General features: G+C 37.7%; 1 protein-coding gene across 2 annotated transcripts in view; it reads right to left on the reverse strand.

The window, feature by feature from the left end:
- Nucleotides 1–16,239, reverse strand: part of LOC134803711 (juvenile hormone esterase-like) — a 53,229-nt gene extending 36,990 nt beyond the window's left edge. Inside the window, exon 1 of one of the 2 annotated variants that reach the window (XM_063776518.1) lies at nucleotides 16,092–16,213. The gene's annotated coding sequence lies outside the window, so the exon portion shown is untranslated. Of the gene's footprint in view, nucleotides 1–16,091 lie in introns of both variants that reach the window. The other variant, XM_063776519.1, reaches the window with a different exon arrangement.
- Between the last annotated feature and the right edge of the window lie 773 nt (nucleotides 16,240–17,012).

Raw genomic sequence — 17,012 nt, forward strand, 5'->3', positions numbered from 1 at the left:
AACCTATATTCTTGCTCAAATACTAAACGATTAAGTAATTGTTTATTAAATAAAAATTACTAAAATGTAATATTTGAAATTTTTTAAGTACCTAATCTTGACATCCGCATCCGCGGATGTAAGCCTTTAAATAACCGCATCCGCATCTGCGGATGTCATAAAATCTGCATCCGCAATCCGCAACATCCCTGTGTGATACCATAAATGAATTCAGCACCCCCGATTTATACGATACCTATACCAAACACGGCCTAGCAGCTTCACTGATGTAGATATCAAGATAAAATTGAGAGCCCTAAATAAACTTTCAAGAGCGGGTTTCTCGAAAACTATACAAGATATCGAAAAACTTGACTAAGGCCCACTTGCACCATTCCAGTAACCCGGGGTTAGCCGGTTAAACCTGGCGTTACCATGGTTACCAGTACAATTTGACACTAGGCTAACGGTTTAACCGCTTAGTTCCGGGTTAGTGGAATGGTGCAAGTGGGCCTTAATAATACTTGTTACAAATTTAATCAACTCTCATGTTGTATGAGTGGTCATGTCGCTAAGACGCATAGTTTCCGAGATATAATCGAAAAACCGAAAAATGGGACCTTCCAACCCCTTCTTCTTCAAGCTTCAAGGGCTACGGCCGGGGACTTTCGATATGTTCACCTCCTTGTCCAAAAAAGTAACGAAGTGAAAACTTGTGTTCCAAGCATTTCCCTCTATAACTTTTTTTGAGGCATTCGCTGCCTGACCTATAGTCTGTGTCTTTAGGTATTTAAATAAAAGTAAAAAAAATCTACCCTCAAATGGCTCCTTAAGCCAGTTGAGGGTAGATGAAAACATTACACGATTAAATAATGTAGGTTAAAGTCAGATCGTTCAGTGACAGATCCAGGCGGTTTTGTATTTGGTTGGTTAACCAATAAATGTTAATAACTACCCGAAAATGTACAAATTAATTGTTTACTTTTATTTAAATACCTAAAGATACAGAGTATAGTAGGGCGTATAAAATTAAATAAACATACGTAACACGATAATTGATATTATATATTCCATTACAATTGTCGTACAACCTTGAGAGAAGCCCTAGTTTGTGAGATATTACATATTACGTGTAGGCTTGAAATGGCTTAGGAGTAATCTACTTATTGTCTACGAATCTAATACCTTTAAACGAGCAATTCTTGTACATATATTCTTGTATTTATTTATATATTTCGGGGATCTCGGAAACGGCTCTAACGGTTTCGATAAAGTTAGCTATATGGGGGTTTTCGGGGGCGAAAAATCGATCTAGCTAGGTCTTATCTCTGGGAAAACGCGCATTTTTGAGTTTTTATATGTTTTCCGAGCAAAGCTCGGTCTCCCAGATATTTATATTATAAACTTATAGGAAAGGAAGTCTTTTAAAAATTGGATTGAGTTTATTATAATGTCTATCAGATCGTAAATGATATGACATAGACATAGATTTAAGATTAGATCCTAAGCATGTAATATTGCTATGCCCTCACAGGGTCCATGTGGAACTACCCAGACATTGTAATATCTATAGAAATACCATGGTTGCAATAAATAAATATGATATGATATGATATGATATGATATGATATGATATGATACATTTTGATACGGTGTTGACACTGTCAGATAAAACTCAGATAAGGCACTCAAAATGGTTGTGAGAACAAGCGTGTTACTTATCTCTACTTCAGTTTCTCTTTTAAAAGTTTCCAAAAAGTATGTGTCTTTTTTCCTCGCGTTATCCCGGCCTTTTGCCATGGCTCATTAGTAGCTTCCGATGTAGCCCACAAGATGGCAGAACGTACTATGCAGATAAGGAAACGTGCCTACGAGAACGGTAGATGGTAGCACTTGCTTTGGCAATGTACTTGTGCACATAATATGATATTACCAATAAATATGATTATGATTATCATATGTGTCCGATTCAGGCCACAAGATGGCAGACCCTCCAACTAGGGCTTGCATTCCGGAATTCCGGAATCTCGGACAAATTTTCCGATATTACAGTTCCGGAATTGATACCACTCAATATCGAAAATTCCGGAATTGGATATAAGTACTTTTTGTAGGTTTTAATACGTTTATTATTAAAAATTGTTAAGAAACTACACCGTACGGGTGTTTTTTGTCGTTATTAAGTGCTTCTTAGTCATTCAGTGAACTATAGTATAGTATAGGTATATTTTAATTTTCCGTTTGCTAAAGCAGTGGGAGAATATGGGCTCATAATAAAAAAATAAAAATACAAAAAAGCAGAGCGATTTACTTGCTTAGAATAGTCAAAATAGTCGGAATCATACATAAGCGAATTTGTAGAATTGATATTTAAAAATATTTGGACTTTTTACCTTGAATTCAGAGAGAAAGAGGTTTTCTCTATTAACGATTTCGAATCCTGTAGAAGCACATAATATATGATATTGTGAATCATAATTAGGAACTAGGAAGGAAAAAGCCAAACTTAGACCTTCAACTTCTTAAACAACACCACTACCTACTAGGTTAGGAAGAGTAGGAAGCTATTATAATTAACTATTTTATAAAATTATGCATCGAATGGTTTGCTAGCAACTATAGTTTCCCCAAATAAATACCCCGTATCATAGAAGTGAATAACAGCGACCATTTTAATAAGGTGATAAAATGGGTGGTAAAGAAAACGTACCTACTTCAAATTAAATTTCTCTTAACCACTCACTTGCTTTTGGTAACTGTAGCTACCAGCTGTCACCCTTATTTTATTATAATAATAGAGGTCACTGAAAAATATCAAGCATGTGAGTGGTTATACAATATTAACTTTAATAAACGTAAAGTATCAGAATTTCACATTTTTGTTGTTTTTTTACTAAAAAATCGAATAAAAATATGATAAAGCCTAATTCCGGAATTCCGGAATTGGAATCCAATATCGAAAATCAGTTCCGGAATTGGAAACCATCCGATATTGCAAGCCCTACCTCCAACGCGCACGGTCCCTATAAGTATACCTAGTAGCTGATAATCCCACACCTAAGCATCTAATATTTTTTGATGTGATAACGTCTTATAAATCGATGAACACCGGTAGTATGCACAAAAGAGTGTAACGTTGTGGACAGAGCTTCATGGTAACGTTGTGGACGGATCTCCATGGTAACGTTACGGCCACTTTATTCATCAATATTTTCTTATGACGTTATCACGCAATATTATCGTCTGTAAACCGACTTTACAGACAAGTGGATCTTTTTTCCTGTTCCTGAAAGCGCGATTCTGTTTTTTAATTTTGATTAAAATTTATGGCCAAATTTTTATTTTTATGTTTGGCAGATCACAACTATTACTTTGGCTCACATCTCAATTTTAGTATCTAGTCTGTAAGATAAGGTGGGGTAAGACTAACATAGTTTATTTTGCTCGGGGCAAGACAAACAGTATGAGGATTCCATACAAGTGATAGTCTTAACCCGGTGATAGACTTATCCACATATATTTACACATATATTTTCCGTTAAACGTGTTTTATTGCAGTTAAATTCCGATCACTGAGACGAGAGATAGAGAAAGTGTTTGCGTATCGAACTCATTAATATTAATTTTGAGCAATTACCGTTATTCATACTTTAGCTTCAATATCGTGATCGATAACAGTTATTGCACTGTGGAGAGGACGTCACAACACGAGAGACGAGATATATTAGTTCTTGAGAATAATTTCAGTGTATTCCTATATGTTTTTACCTTAAATAGGGGATATTACTGCAATGTTCTGCCGCCAGAAGGCAGCACTACCGACTAGTAAATTCATAGACTAACTTATACATACTGTGCCTTAAACTGTTTTTTGACAAGTTTTCACAGACAATACAATTTGACATTGATGCATCAAGGCGGTTTGTTAACAAGGGCCTACCGGTAAACGCGAAAATCGAAATTTAGTTATCTGCTTCTTTATCGCTCGAATATGCAATAGTGATAGAGAGGCAGAAACCGAACTATCGATTGTCGTGTTTCACGGTAGGCCATGTGATTGACGTAGTGACGCATGATGTGTCATTGATGTTTGTTTACTGTATGTGCTAGTTGTGCCACCTACGCAGAGCTTTGCCTAATATTCCCTATTCCGACGTTTCAGCTGAGTTGCACCAGCTGTGGTCACGGAAAGACTGACGTCACACTAAACAAACTAAAACAACACAAAACTACCCGAAATTAGTTTATAAAAAACACCACTAAACTACCCGAAATTAGTTTATAAAAATAGATGTCGTAGATGTCGACTACGAAATAATGCGCGTTTTGGTAAGAAAACTGATGTACGGAGTTACCACTCTTTCTTTACTTATGTACGCTGAATATCACGTGTACAAAAAAAACCGGGCAAGTGCGAGTCGGACTCGCGCACGAAGGGTTCCGTACCATAATGCAAAAAACGGCAAAAAAAAAAACCGTCACCCATCCAAGTACTGACCCCGCCCGACGTTGCAAAATCACGTTTGTTGTATGGGAGCCCCACTTAAATCTTTATTTTATTCTGTTTTTAGTATTTGTTGTTATAGCGGCAACAGAAATACATCATCTGTGAAAATTTCAACTGTCTAGCTATCACGGTTCGTGAGATACAGCCTGGTGACAGACGGACGGACGGACAGCGGAGTCTTAGTAATAGGGTCCCGTTTTTATCCTTTGGGTACGGAACCCTAAAAACACTGTATAATGTATAGGCACCAACAGTTATTATTCACATGAATACCCATAATTACCTATACAAGATACTTACATTACCAGAGCTCTTTATCCTTAGAATAAAAATAGTGAAGCACTTATTTTATCTTTCTTTAATCCGGATTATAGATAATCGAGTTATTTATCGTATATAGTATCTGCATATTTAAAGTATTACTAATATAGTAAACGTTATAGTAGAGTATAATAAAATAGGTAAGTAATAGATAAAAATATTAAACGTTCAAGGTAATTTTTTGATATTATTCAATTGATTTCCTGTTCTTTCTAACCGATTGGCGATCAATATTTCGAAGTGATTTGTCAATACTAAAATCTTTAAAAAAGGCGGAGGCCGGATTCGAACTGGCGTCACAACTGGCGTCATAGAATAAACTAGTGGCTCTGTGAGCTATAGACCTCGCGAGCAGAGCTTTAAATAACATGGTACTAAGAGCTTTAAATATAGTAAATTAAAAAAAAAAACAATACGAAATGTATGTGTAAAAAAATACAAAAAGTTATAATAATATCCCAGCATACAATTAAAAATTATTTAGACATAGAATCCAGTCACAAAATTTCACGAGATTCGGTTAAGAATTACGACCTGTAGAGGAGAACATCCGGACATACAAAAGCAAAATGCTCCAGTCGAAACGTAGACCTTCGCTACGCTCCGGTCAATAAATAATAGCACTATATGTAGTTCGTTTTTTTTCGCATTAGAAAGAAGGTAAGCTATCTTGACATGTCTATTAATTGAAAAGCGCTTTTTAAAAATTAGTAACTATTACTTATGAAAGCAGAAGAATATAAATGATCGTATTAGATTCATAATTGTTACATATTTGCCGTGACTTATTTTTAAAACGTGTTTTTCAATAAAAAGACACATCAAGATTGTTTACCTTATTTCTAATGCTAAAAAAATCCGGACAAGTGCGAGTCGGACTCGCCCACCGAGGGTTCCGTACTTTTTAGTATTTGTTGTTATAGCGGCAACAGAAATACATCATCCGTGAAAATTTCAACTGCCTAGCTATCACGGTTCATGAGATACATCCTGGTGACAGACGGACGGACGGACGGACGGACGGACGGACGGACGGACGGACGGACGGACGGACAGCGGAGTCTTAGTAATAGGGTCCCGTTTTTACCCTTTGGGTACGGAACCCTAAAAACGAACTATATGTAGAAGGTTCACTCTCTAACAAAACGCGTCCCCCGCAAAAACTGTGGCAGAACGGTAAGATATCGCTTGGGCCTCCCTTCCGACGTGTCGGAAGCCGGTGTTGCTCGAAGTTTATAATATATCAGTTTATAAATGTGGATTACTTTTGGCAGTCCTTTCTCTTGAATACAGAGTAATACAAAAGTAAAAGCACAAGTGAAAACGAACGCGGAACCGGTATAAAGCGAAATGTTTTTGGTCCTGTCGCGAATTATATAACTTTAACGAGCTGCTAAAAAAATATTAAACAAAAATCAACCTTATTTAGGTATTAATATGGTTTACTATGGCTATTAATTTTTGGTAGTAATTAGTGAGTTCTGCTTGTCACCTGACGATTTCAACCAGTTCGGTGACAATTAAAATTCATCTTACGTAACAAAAGTGCATTTGAGTGCTCTGCTGCGAAAAACGAAATTTCGTTTTCTGTCTCTCTCTCGGGTCTCTCTATCGCTCTTGCATATTCGAGCGAGGGGAGGGGAGTCGGTGCCAGCCTCAAACAAACTTGAGCACCTTAGTGAAGCACCTGCACCGACTCCAAAAATAACAGATTGTAAATATATAAATACGCAGATTTGTGTGATTGATTTCAGAAGTATGTATATACATAGTTCATAGGTATTCACTTGCGTTATTGAAGACAAAATAATTATTTTTTTCTTTTCAGTGTGCTATTGTTTTTGTTGTTGTATGGGAATTTCCATTTCCAAAATGGAAGCTTTCATTGTTTCCTGTGAAAGTTTCTTGTCCAATAACTTTTTTAACTTTTAAAAAAATTTTCACAATCTGCACATCTGTATTATCCACTTCTGTTGCTAACTGTACAATAACTGCATTAGGTTTTCTCTTGATTTGTTTAAGTGGCTGAACTAAATCTAATTTGATTTTAACGTGAATTGGATGCGTTATTTAAATGTTTCCCATACGTATTAGAGTTCGGTCGATTGAAAACCTAGAAAAAAACCGTACCAAAAGCTTTGTCTGCCACAAAATAACAGTGCGAGTCGGACTCGCCCACCGAGTGTTCCGTACTTTTTAGTAAGTACCTACCTTTTTGTTATAGCAGCAACAGAAATACCTCTAGAGTTAGACCAAGAAAAGTCTACAGCGAGTTTGAACGTCAAACTTCTATGAAATTATGTCGTATAAATAACACTTGCACTGCGTATATGCTATCAAAATCGCTGCAGACTTTTCTTGGTCTAACTCTACATCATCTCTGAAATTTCAACCGTGATAACTAGTCACGATTCATGAGATACAGACTGGTGACAGACAGACAGACGGACACTGGAGTCTTCGTAATATAGGGTCCCGTTTTTGTCCTTTGGGTGCGGAACCCTAAAAATGTGGATTATTCTCAGGTTGATATAACTCTGTGTAAAAATTTGTAACGAAGAGTAACATATTATTGCAGGTGACTGTACATTGGGGCTATTCATAAATTACGTCATTTCAAATTAGGGGGGGGGGGTCTGGACATCGGATGATGGTAGCATGACGTAGGAGGAAACGGGGTCATTCGAAGCATGATTTTTGGATGATTTCAGGGGGGGGGGGTCAAAAATCGTCAAAAATAGATGACGTAATTTATGGACAGCCCCCTTGTCACAGTGACAATTTAATAGTATGAGGTCCCCTATCGACTTTCATATTGATTTCCACTTTGACAATGTACGTAATGGTACGGAAATTAAATTATTTCACTTTACATCTGTAAGCATGAATGCTTATATAATTTTGAACACATCGCCCGTTTAGCTACTTCTGCTGACTGTAGTTAACCTGAATAGAGATGTAAATATATTTGCATAGGTATCCACACGTGTATTCGTGCAAACCATTCCATTTTGAGCCTTAAAGCTTCGCCTGAGAGTATCATATCGCTTACGTCACGAACTCTTCATTTAACTGTTAGGAATTATAGAGGTAGACAAACACTACACATTGATTAAGACATTTAGAGAAAATAACTTAAAGCAGCGGTTCTCGAACTTTTTTGGCGACGGAACCCCTTTGGAAAGCGAAATATTTAACGGAGCCCAAAAAAAATTTCGTTCGTCACTATTTAACTGTACACCAGAGATATAGAAGAGCTGGTTATTGATATGTTTTCGCTTTTTTTAGCACACTTTGAGAATGGCTGACTTATAGTATAGCTGAGCAAAAATTGTGATATGAAACTCCGTTCTGTAGTTTTTGAGTTTATCGCGAACGAACATACAGACAGACAGACGCGGCGGGGGACTTTTGTTTTAGGAATAAGGTCTAATTATATAGTTCGTTTTTTGTAGCATTAGAAAGAAGGTAAGCGATCTTGACATGTCTTTTTATTAAAAATCACCATTGAAAAATAAGTCACAGCAAATGTTAGAATTATAAATCATATACGATCTTTTACATTCTTTTGCTTTCATAAGTAATATATAAACAAATTTTTTAAAGCGTTTATCAATATTTTTTTATAAAAAGACACGTCAAGATTGTTTACCTTTTTTCTAATGCTAAAAAAACGAACTATAGTGATAACCTAAGTATAGTTGGTCAAACCACTATGTCAGTCAGTCAGAACCAGGAAAACCATACTCATCCTTTTCTTTTGGGTGCTAGTACTGGTGTAAGACAAAGATAGTATGATTCTCTCTGTCTATGTTTGAAATGAGACAGTCCTTTGACAAACTATAAGTAGGTACTTGTATAATATTTAAAACTTCCGCGTTTTGAACACATATTCATTCTTTTAAAATTATGGCTTCAGCCCATTGGGGCTATTTCGCCAGTGTCAAGGTCGTAGTAGCAGGGTAAAACGATTGAAATTGTACGGTTAGTACAAGACAGTGTACGGTGATTCAGCTCTTGTAAAGCGATAGCGGGCTTTACAAGAAACACGTGGACAACCGGCCGTAGACTCCAAAATGATGGTTAAACGTGCTTCAAGATAAATTCTCCATTCACTCACTGCACACTACCACATTAGTTTACTGTATAATAGGCTATCGATATTACACTTTAAACAATATTAATAAGCAAAAAACGAATCAATTAATCTCGCCGCGTGCCATCAAGATGGCGCTCGAACCGGAAGTCCTGAACACATTTTAACTCACATTATAGACGGGTGTTGCGTGTCAGACTATTGACAATAATTAACAAATGTGATGTCTACCCCAAACTTTTCCATACACTTTTCGTCGGGTAGTTGCACAAATCTCTGTTTTGACATTTTGCTGGGACATCAGTCAGCCGCGACCACGACCAACCTGTGTCGAAACGTCGGTAAATACATGGTATAATAATATACTCCGCCTGGTACTCCATTCCCGTCTTTTCTAGGTCACCTAACTGACACGGGCTTACGTCATCATGCGACAGCGCTATATGATAATATGCGATAGCGCTATATATAGCGGCCATGTTGTTGTGACGTAGCCCCGTGTCACTCTGGGAATGGAAGACCATGTTTTATTAGACTATGGGTAAATAAAGGTAAGTAATTGAATAAATTTCGCGTTAGACCCGTCTATAATGTGAGTTAATACAGGGTGATTCAGGAGACGTGAGCAGGTCTAATACTGCGCATTTCGTAGATTATAAGCAACACTTTCGTATCAGTATTAGTGAGGTTAACGTTAATTTTCTAGTCGTGTTGAAAAAAAAAGTTATTAATTTATTTACGACATGCGTGGTCACCCTAAAATTAGAATACTAAACTACCGATATTCTGTGTCAAATTGAATGTCACCACTGTCATCGCGGTCTGGTTACTTTTGAAAACTCGTATCTCACTCAAGTTTGACAGTTTATTTTCTTCGTAATCTAAAATTAAAGAGGTTTTATGCTTATTAATTAGGTCTTGTAGGGTGACCATGATTGTAGAGGATTAAATTTGCCCTCACCAAAAAGTTAAAAAATAGGAAAAAATCTGGCTGTTTCACCTAAATACGACGGTGATCGATCAATTATCAGTTACTGAGTGTGCAGGATTAGTCCTGCTCACGTCTCATGAATCACCCTGTATAAGTACTTGCACTATAAAAAAACACTTGTACATACAGAACCACGTACAGTTTTTGTTTTTGTACCGTCGCATCTGATTCATGCACTATTGAAGCGAGGCGTGCCGAATGGATTTCTATACTGAGCTGAGTCACGAATACTAGATATGTTGTGTTGGCGATTTTTGATTGAGTGTTTTATGAATTTTTAACTTCTCACGTTTAGAGTTGGTGTTAAATTCGTATCGCGGCATAAAGTTGATGTTTATGCTCTAGTCAGTCTAGTGCATAACGTAAAATCATCTATTACGGCCCTCATTCTTAAAGCCGACCACTGAGTAACAGTCCACCGGACGATATCGGCCGGTCAGTTGTTCGGAACTGTCAAATTTTTGTTCTAACTGAAGCCCTTGCTACACGGTCGCTGACAAGCCTTCTAACCGTCTGACAATGGTCTGTCCTTGGTCAGTTTTGGTCAAATTTTGTTGGAAACAACTGTCTACACGGTCCGGGACGGACCAAGGCCACGCCGTCTGAAGGCTTGTCGGCGACCGTGTAGCAAGGGCTTGACAGGCCGGTATCGTCCGGCGGCCTGTTAGTCAGTGGTCGGCTTAAGGATGACTCACATTAGACCGGGCCGTGTCCAGGTCGGAGCTTCCGGCGCATCGTTTTCTATGGAAAGCATCACGCGATCGCCTGTCATGTCATAGAAAACTAGAAAAGTAAGCGCCGGAAGCTCCGGCCCGGACACGACCCGGTCTAACGTGAGTCATCCTTTATTTATAAATGCGCTACAAACCTCAATTAGCTAATAATCGTTTAACCCTTTTTCTAGGCCGCACCAATCTACAAAGTTTTCCCAAAAAATCCAAATACATTCCCATCAATCCAGCTTTGATGATTTATTTGAATTTGAAGACAAGCCACATTTCCCAAAAGTTCAATCTAATTTGAATTCTATTGGTCGTATGTGGTCGATAAATCGTACTATACCTGGAAAAGGGTTAACTTTATCTGTCATTTTGACTTATGTATCTGTAAGAAAGGGATAAAACATAATTTAACTAAATCAGGCCAATAAAGTTTTATGAACTGCCACTGGGAAAACGCGCATTTTTCAGTTTTTATATGTTTCTCCCAGATATTAATACAGAGTGGCTAAAAAATTACTGCATTCCCGTTGCCAGAGAGGAGCAAGTTGCTCAGTATAATTCCAAAACCTCCCTGGCAACGGGAATGCATTAATTTTTTAGCCACCGTGTATATTATTTCCCCTCATAGAGCCACTTTTAATATTAATATAATATTAATAATATAATATTGCAAGTTGTAGCCGACTGAACACGGATTCACCTGTGGTTAGGCGGTCGATAGAAGGTTGCGGTTTCAGTTCTTACAATACACTAGTATTTGTTAGCTACTGACTGGTAGTTAATATCACTAAGCCAAGACGGATCAGCAACCTAACACTTTTACTAGAAACTGAAATAGATGCCCTGTATTACTGAAGAAAAAGTGACCAATCCGCCCTCCACTGGCTGAGGCCGGATTCGAACCATCGTCTTGTCGTATCGTATTGAAATAAAAGTAAACAAATAATTTGTACATTTCCGGGTAGTTACAAGACTTATCGGTTAACCAACCAAATACAAAACCACCTGGATCTGTCACTGAACGACCTGACTTTAACCTACATTATTTGATCATGCAATGTTTTCATCTACCCTCAACTGACTTAAGGAGCCGTTTGAGGGTAGGTTTTGTTTATTTTTATTTAAATACCTAAAGATACAGACTATAGAGGTTCGAATCCGGCCTCGGCCCTGGAGGGTTTGGTCACATTTTCTTACATACTTTCTGTACTACATATGACATATATTTCAGCTTATAACACGTATGTCGACGGGTCTTTGGGAGGTCTACGTGTTAGGTGGTAAGTTAATGCATAAGGCACAATCGTCGGTCCTTTTAAAAACCCATTGTATGATAAGATATGACGTCAAACAAAGATGGCGGCGGTATTAGACTAATTCCTAGACAGTGACACATTGGAGAATACAAACAAATTATACTCAGCGATAACATCAAAGGTATTTTTGGGTCGATCAACTATTTCTTGTTGTTATTCTGTCCCATCAGCCAGGAAACAATAGTAGCATAGTTTCTTAGAAGAGCTGCTGTACCATGTTCTACAAACTTGCTTAGTAGATATCCCATTATGGAAAGGCCTTAAAACTACCAAAAAATTCAAGTTTGGTTCATTTAAATACGAAATAACAAGTATTTTAAGAGTGACCCAGGAGACCGTAACCATGGCAACTAGTGACAAGACAAAGTTGATTCACCCTTTTAATAAAAAGCCAACTTTACAGTTTTTAAATGCCATTGTGGGGCTCTTTCCTCAAGGGACTACAAGACTCTCACCTACTCAGGTTAACTGGAAGAGATCCCTTAAAAGGATAATTTTCCCGTTTGTACTGCCTATACTGAGTGGTGAGCGCTAGTGAGGGGTGCTTTTAACTCATGAAAACTTGATGTTTTGCAGACAATTTTTACGAACTTTTACGCACTGATAGATGATTTAGCCCAAGAAAGGTCTGCAGCGATTTTGATAGCCCACGCAATGCAAGTGTTTATTAAACGTCATAATTTCATAGAGAAGTTTGACGTTTAAAGTAACACTTGTACTGCGTTGGCTATCAAAATCTCTTCAGACTTTTCTTGGTCTAAGTCTAACGACATGTGTGGACATGTTTGAGAATTTTATTTATTTAGTAAATTTAATGCACCATTCTTAGGTATATTACAACCCGTTTACGTTTGTTTAAACCAATCATATAACACGCACAAGACAATGGCGCTTTTATTTTGTGATTTTCATAACACAATGGATTGCATGTCCACTATGACTCATTCATGTGTCTTGTGTGTACTGTCTTGAGCAGGTACAAAGGTCTAGTGCTAGTGAGTATTAGAGTTAGCGTATCCAGATTACTAAATTTATCGCCCATCTGATTAAATTGCCCGATCGAATCAGGAGGTGCGGACGCAAACGCCAATTTGGCTCGCCGAATTCAACCGCCGATAACGACCGATATTACCGATAAAATGAGGTGCGGACGCAAGAATACCAATTTGTGAGGCCCACAGTATTTTCGTTCTGGGGCATTTTTTCAATTTAGAGGACTCTAATAAATATCACCATAAATCTAAAATTGGAGATTGACGCCAATTTCATTTCTGATCAAACCGACCGATTTGATCAATCCCGTCTGGATACCGCTTTAGATCAAGGTAAGTTGGCATGATGGCAACGATTTTGATAGCACGCGGACTGCCCAAGTGTTATTTAAACGTCATAATTTCATAGAAGTTTGACGTTTAAAATAACACTTGCGCTATCTGGCTGGCAACTTAGGGCCGATACAGACGGACTGCAACCCGACTGCGATTGGTATGGGAACTGCACGTCCACTGGTGGCCCATATGACGGAAGAAATGGCCGTCGCGCGGGTTTTTACAATAACTTCTTATTACCAACCGCCTTAGAATAGAATAGAATTAGAATTCTTTATTGCGAAACCATGGTACATTTAGTTGTTACAGTAAAAGGTTGTGAGAACACATGGCACCCTGTTAGAGCATTGCAAATAAATCTTACATCTAGGTAGTTAATTACACGGTAGACCTAAATGCTCTCATTGTACTAATGTTGGTTTTTTTTACGCCATTTCTTCAAGCTCTTTGCTAATTTCTCGGAATAGGTATTTGCAAAACTCGGATGCGATAAGAAATGAGATGAAAGTCTTATCATTAACTAACCTAGGTAGTATATTTCGTAGGTATTAGTTGTTACGTATGTAGTATGTACATATCAGATTAAAACGAGTTTTTGTCAGTTTACGAGAGAGTCTGTGCGGAAAGAGAAGATTCGTGGAATGTATGGGCAGTGGGGAGACACTCCTGACTTCGGGCAAACTCGGCTCCGTTCGGCACAGCATTGCTCCGAGTTGCCCGAAGTCAGGAGTTTCGCACCCCTGCCCGTATCCAAGGAGGTTTTGGGATTATACTGAGCAACTTTTACTATGGGACCAACCCCGAATTCGCGAAAAAAAAATTGGCTGTTTCATACATTTTGGCTGGTCCATTTTCTATGGGAGGGTTTTTTCGTGAGTTCGGGGTTGGTCCCATAGTAAATGGTAATACTCAGTATAATCCTAAAACCTCCCTGGCCGTTGCAAGTTCCCGTTGGAATGCAGTTATTTTTTAGCCACAGTGTACTCTATAATTTCGGTTTAATTTTTAGGGTTTCGTACCTCAAACGGAAAAAACGGAACCCTCTGTCTGTCTGTCTGTCGCAGCCTATTTTCTCGGAAACTACTAGACCAATTAAGTTGAAATTTGGTATACACATCGGACGTCGGACTTAATGTACGGAACCCTTGGAACGCGAGTAGAAATGAGTTCGCGCGAACGTTCACTACGAAACATATAAGAACCTGCACAATGCGCACCTGAAAAACCGAAATGTAGGTATAGTTCCGCCGGCTGAATATTCGGCGGCCGGATACCGAATATTCGGCCGATGGTCAGGCCGAACATCCGGTAACCGGCCAAACAACTATCCGTTGCATCTCTAAACGCGAGTCCGTCTCGCACTTGTTATTTATTGGTAGAGGTTAACATTTGACCACAATCACATCTGATGGTCAGTGCCGATGCAGTCTAGGATGTAGCATGCTTAAAAAATATCTATACATTCAGGATTTGAAAAGATCAATGTTATAGTTATTTTTATTTGTATGTCATGCCTTATCTAGTCACGCCTGTTAAGTACTGCATGGTAAAAACCTACTTTTTTAGTCAAGTATTTTACAGTCAATACTAGTGCAGTGCTAGATAGGTATAGCTAAAAACCCGGCCAAATGCGAGCCAGACTCGCGCACGAAGGGTTCCGCACCATTACACAAAAAACAGCAAAAAAACAGTTTGTTGTATGGGAGCCCCACTTAAATATTTATTATATTTGGTTTTTAGTATTTGTTGTTATAGCGGCAACAGAAATACATCATCTGTGAAAATTTCAACTGTCTAGCTATCACGGTTCATGAGTTACAGCCTGGTGACAGTGGTGACAGACAGACGGACAGCGCAGTCTTAGTTATTATTACTACTAAGCTAAGGCTAAGGTGGACTGTGTGTGGAAGATTGTGGGGTGTAGCCAGGGGCGTATTTACCCTAGGGCCATCCGGGCCATGGCCCGGGGCGCCAACCTCCAGGGGCGGCATATGCCAACCCCCAGGGGCGGCATATGCCAACCCCCAGGGGCGGCATATGCCAACCCCCAGGGGCGGCATGCCGGATTGCATTTTGTTTTTCTTCCTTGACTTCTGGGGCGGCAAAACGTATTGGCCCGGGGCGCCAAATTTCAAAATACGCCCCTGGGTGTAGCTATTGCTAGGGTCCTGTTTTTACCCTTTGTACGGAACGCTAAAAAGTGACCGTATGTGTACGTGTAATAAACCATGTGTAAACAGTGTTTATGGACACTTCCTCATATAAAATGCAAAAAGATGTTTAGTCATCTTTTTGCATTTTATAGGATTCGGTCAGGAAAGGATACTGATCATACAAGAGGTTTTTTTAAGTAAGTTACCTAGTTAGGTACCTATTATATTTGCCCATCGAAAACAATAGCTGTTTTAATTATTCATGTAGTAAAGACATAAAAACTGCAACAGTATGCACGTAATAGTAATTAGGTACTTATTTATGGAAAATGTTAGTTCGCAATTATCTTTTTATTTTCTTGAAACTATGTTTACTTGCCGTAAACTAATAACTTCGTCTACCCACAATCTTTATGTGTGAAAAACTATAATTGAATATCTTTTACAGAATAAAAACTAATTATTATACACTTAAAATTAAACGTATCCATAAAAAAGCCTTTAACAAAGACTATCGAAAACCTGTTTTGCAAAAATCTCACTATCGGTGAATTCGCGCGGCCGGCGAAGCAACTTGTTTTTTACTTTTTTTAATAGGCCGACAACTTTTTTTTAATGACGTTTAGCTGAAAAGTAAAATTAAAACTTTTGTGTAATGTAAATAAGAGAAGTACTCACGTTTGTTTTATTCCGTTGCACTAAATAATCCTTCACTTAGTTCTGATAACACATGTATTTAAAAGCGGAATGTCTGGCGGACTCGTGACCGGCCGGGCATTAGCACTTGCGGTACTGCCAACGCAACGGTGTTTATCAATCAGTTGGGGTTGGTGATTGTGTCAGAAGTGTTTCCAGTGTGAATAAAGACACCAATAAAGATGGTTTAAAAAATACTTCAAAGTACTGTTGTTTTATCATGAAGCAGTAAAAATATTAATATACATATTTGAATAAGCAATAAGCAAGAATTTTCTTCTGATAATTCATCGAGAATTAATGAAATACATAATTGTCGCTTCACCATTCTTGAGCACTTCTTGAGTCAAACAAGGTTGACATGTGTCAAACCGAGGTCAAGCTATTTCAGTCACGTTTTAAACTGCTTTCAAAGGTAAGTTGTGTGTTGTTATTTTTTGTATAATTAATTTTATTATCAATTCAAAATATTTTAATGAATATCTAAAGATATCTAAAACAAATAAACATATTCAAAAATATGGAACAAAATTTGACAAACTAGTTGAGGGTTCTGGTTAAATTATGCATTTCCATTAATTTTATTATTTAATGAACTACCCTCATAAATATAAAAGAACTAAAACAATTATAAGAAAATTTAAAATATTTATTATAGTCAATTATATTATACAAAATCAAATAATTTAAGTTCCAGCTTTACTTATTATGATTACTCGTAACTTCCTTAATTAACATTAAACATTTGAAATGTATTACTACTTGTGTCAACATCAACACATGGACAAAGCAGTCGATCTATTCATAGAATTTCGTCTTATATACATTTGTTTCTAAATACGGTTCCAAATAAAAGGGGTTGTAACTTATTTTATATTCATTGTTGAAGTTGGTGAGCTATAT

The sequence above is a fragment of the Cydia splendana genome, chromosome 27, assembly GCF_910591565.1.
Source record: "Cydia splendana chromosome 27, ilCydSple1.2, whole genome shotgun sequence".
In the NCBI taxonomy this organism is placed as follows: domain Eukaryota; kingdom Metazoa; phylum Arthropoda; class Insecta; order Lepidoptera; family Tortricidae; genus Cydia; species Cydia splendana.